General features: G+C 41.2%; 1 pseudogene; it reads left to right on the top strand.

Moving 5' to 3' along the window:
* Positions 1 to 438: 438 nt before the first annotated feature.
* Positions 439 to 2302, top strand: LOC114649408 (uncharacterized; annotated as a pseudogene).
* Positions 2303 to 4131: the final 1829 nt, after the last annotated feature.

Consider the following 4131-nt stretch of genomic DNA (forward strand, 5'->3'; position numbering starts at 1 on the left):
AAACTTCTTCTGCTTGGCTTAATAAGTTTAATCAACATATAAAATGGAAATGGTTCATTTCACATAGTTGCAACCACCCTGACACATATTTATATTACATAGATGCTGTTTGGGTGAATTTGACCCGGCAGTCAAAGTGGAGGTTAAAGGGGTCAGAAGTGTCAAATACTATTTGTTTCTTTGCAACTGTGAAACATATTTCACTCCAATCACACACACACCCTCTCCCTATTCTATTGACCTCATCAGTAAAGTGCGAGAATGCAGGTGTTGTTATGACTTTTGACAGGAACCTTTTCTGTTCCAGTAGGCAAACTCCACCCACATTGATTGAACACTCAGCAGTGGAGGGAGCAAAATCCCTTCTCTGCAAGGGATTCCTACCAACATTACACTCTGCAGCTACATATGATATAATCTCTGTCAGAGCTTTACAAAATGAGCAGCAGAAATAAACAGGTGATAGCCCTGGAGGGTCTGGAACTCATCTTTGATCATGAACGTGAAATAGAGAAGGATGTGTCTGAAGATGAAGACCATCTTCAGGTCAATTCTGTGTCTGATGATTCTGATTATGAACCAAATGAGGAAACAGCTATTCATATTCCTCCAAGCAAGACATTCACATCAAAAATGGTGAAATACAGTTGTCTTCATCCCCAAATATACGTCAGGCAAAACTCTGCAGAAAACATAATAAAGTGCCAGGGCTAACTAGGATGGCAGTGACTCGTGTGACAGACATCAAGTCAGCTTTTGAGCTGGACATGCCCAACTCAATGCAGAAAATCATTCTCGAAATGACTAATCTAGAAGGAAGGCTTGTTTTGGGGGAGAAGTGGAAGGAGCTGGATAAAATGCATTTACATGTATATTTGGGGGTCCTCATCCTGGCTGGGGTCTATAAGTCAAAGGATGAATCAACAGCCAGTCTGTGGGATGTAGAGACGGGCAGGGCTATATTTCATGCCACAATGTCTCTGGAGACTTTTCATATTTCCATCCATCCATCCATTTTCCAACCCGCTGAATCCGAACACAGGGTCACGGGGGTCTGCTGGAGCCAATCCCAGTCAGCACAGGGCGCAAGGCAGGAACCAATCCTGAGCAGGGCGCCAACCCATTGCAGGACACACACACACCCACCCACACACCAAGCACACACACTAGGGCCAATTTAGAATTGGCAATGCACCTAAGTTGCATGTCTTTGGAATGTGGGAGGAAACCAGAGCACCCAGAGGAAACCCACACAGGAAGGACCCAGGAAGCGAACCCGGGTCTCCTTACTACGAGGAAGCAATGCCACCACTGCGCCACCATGCCGTACACTTTTCATATTTTCTCCAGAGTAATCCGATTTGATAATCAAGAAGACAAGGGCTGTCAGACAGAAGACAGACAAGCTGGCAGCTATTAGGACAGTGTGGGACAAGTGGGTAGAGCAACTTCCACTACTCTATAGCCCAGGCCCTAATAAAAGGCTAGTAGCATTCAGGGGTTGCTGCCCATTTAGGCAATATATGCCTTCCAAACCAGCTAAATACAGCATAAAAAGCATGTGATGCAATCACCAGCTATACATTGAACATGCAGGTTTACACTGGAAAGCTGGTTGGAGGACCCCCAGAGAAGAATCAGGGTATGAGGGTCGTGCTTAATATGACACAAGGTCACAAGGGGGCACCTGTGACAATTTTTTCACAAGCTACAACTTGACCGAAAGAACAGGGCTGAACTTCTTGCTGAGCTGCTGGTAACCAAGAACAGGGCCCCTCAGTCTTCCATGTTTACCTTCACAGACATCACAGCTTTAGTGTCTTACTGCCCCAAAAAGGGGAAATATATTGTGCTCATGAGCACTTTGCACAAAAATGCTAAAATAATTGCACGAGAGGACCAGAAACCAAATATGATCCTAGACTACAATGCTACCAAAGAGGGGGTGGACAACTACAGACCCAAGCAAATGACTGTGTGCTGGCTGCTGGTCATCTTTCACAATGTGATTGATGTATCAGCCTACGTATTTGTCATCTGGATGGAGATCCTTCCTGAGTGGAACATGTCAAAGCTGTACAGGAGGAGCCTCTTCCTTGAGGAGCTGGGGAAAGCACTTGTGGTACCGCATATACAACGGAGGCAGCACATGCCAAGGACCCCAGCTGCTGCAGCTACAGTGAGGGAGATCCAGGAGAGGACTTCACCTAGTACACCAGTGCGTGAGGTAAGTGTGTGTGTGTGCATGTGTGTCTGTGTGAGAGCATGTTGTGTGCGTCTTCGGATCAGCAAAAATACATAGTAATCATTGTCCTCTTCTTTCCAGGCTGCGGCTGGGGGAAAAAGGAAGACGAAGAGGTTTCAGGTCTGCAAGCCATCTAATGATGTCAAGACGAGTGTGACCTGTGCGAAATGTGCAAAATTCATTTGCACAAAGCACACTGTGATGACATATCCCTCATGAGTTTGTGAATTTCCCCTTGGGATTAATAAAGTATCTATCTATCTATCTATCTATCTATCTATCTATCTATCTATCTATCTATCTATCTATCTATCTATCTATCTATCTATCTATCTATCTATCTATCTATCTATCTATCTATCTATCTGAGCTGTATAGATGCATACACATGCACCTTGTTCATTTCCACCTATCAATTTTTGTGTATTTCTGGTTCTAAACATTGCACAGTGTTTACTATCACAATGTGATGACATGTCACTTGTGTGCTGTGGAGACTCACAGACACACATACACACACACCGTGTTCATATTGCGTAATCTCTTATTTTGTTGTTTGGTTATTTTATTCATTTCTAGTTCAAAAACAGCGCTTAAATAAAGTTTACTTTGATACTAATCCTCATGACTCATTGATTGATTGATGTCTTGATTTTAAGTCAGCGGGTCACTTTGACCCTGAACAGAAGAGGTGTCTCATGTTAATTTATCAATATCTCTCCATAAAAAGAAAAACAATTCAAAATGTAAAATAAAAAAAAAAAAAATCATGTCCTGTCATGTAAAACTATTGTATTTTATATGTAGGTCTTTCCAATGTACATTTTAAAAAAAAAGTTTTAAAATGCATTTTTTATGAAAAAAACCATAATCTATGAGAGATTAAGAACATCATTTCACTAAATACAATACAATACAATACAGTTTATTTTTGTATAGCCCAAAATCACACAGGAAGTGCCGCAATGGGCTTTAACAGGCCCTGCCTCTTGACAGCCCCCCAGCCTTGACTCTCTAAGAAGACAAGAAAAAAACTCCCAAAAAAACCTAGTAGGGAAAAATGGAAGAAACCTTGGGAAAGGCAGTTCAAAGAGAGACCCCTTTCCAGGTAGATTGGGCGTGCAGGGGGTGTCAAAAGAAGGGGGTCAATACAATACAATAAATATTGATTGAAATGGTTAGTAATCGAGTTAATAATGAGATATAAACAATGTTTCTTGAGATTTTTTGGTTTCTGCCACTTTTGGATAATTAAACATTGCCCGGGTCCAATTTACCCAGGAACATCATTGCTGTTCCTGAGAAACAAACGTAACAGGAAGGTTAAAATCACTGTTAGCTGATTGACATTGGGTCTTGAAATTTCTAAATTACTAATTCTAGAAGATCAGAAAGATTTCTTCTGACTATTTATTTACAAGTCGTGGTCCTATGCCACATTGCAGTTTTACCAGTGTGTTTTTGATAGCACATCATCAGAGTTTACTGTAGACATAGTCTGAGGTGTTCAGTAAGAAGGAGATAATTCAGATATTCTTTTGCCCAACTTGGTATCCACATTTCTTGGTCCTCTAGTTTTAATATGACGGAGTCCACTGCTCTTTCACATTTCTGTCAGAAATGAAGAATAACATAATGACTTAGAATGAGCTAATATTTATTGCCCGAGCACTGCCATCCTCTGTGCTCTAAGTGTAATGGTACATCTGGGAGTTAAAAGGCATTTTCTGTTATTTATATAAAAGAGGCCTCTTCAGCCAAACCACACATAGAACTGGAAAAGTGAAAAGGACAGAGCATCTTTACTGTATAACCTATTCAATTCTTTGAAGTCACTTTTGAATTAAGTAATATGTGCACAATCCAGAATAACCCACACTTCCATC

This window comes from Erpetoichthys calabaricus, chromosome 3 (assembly GCF_900747795.2).
Source record: "Erpetoichthys calabaricus chromosome 3, fErpCal1.3, whole genome shotgun sequence".
Taxonomy (NCBI): Eukaryota; Metazoa; Chordata; class Cladistia; order Polypteriformes; family Polypteridae; genus Erpetoichthys; species Erpetoichthys calabaricus.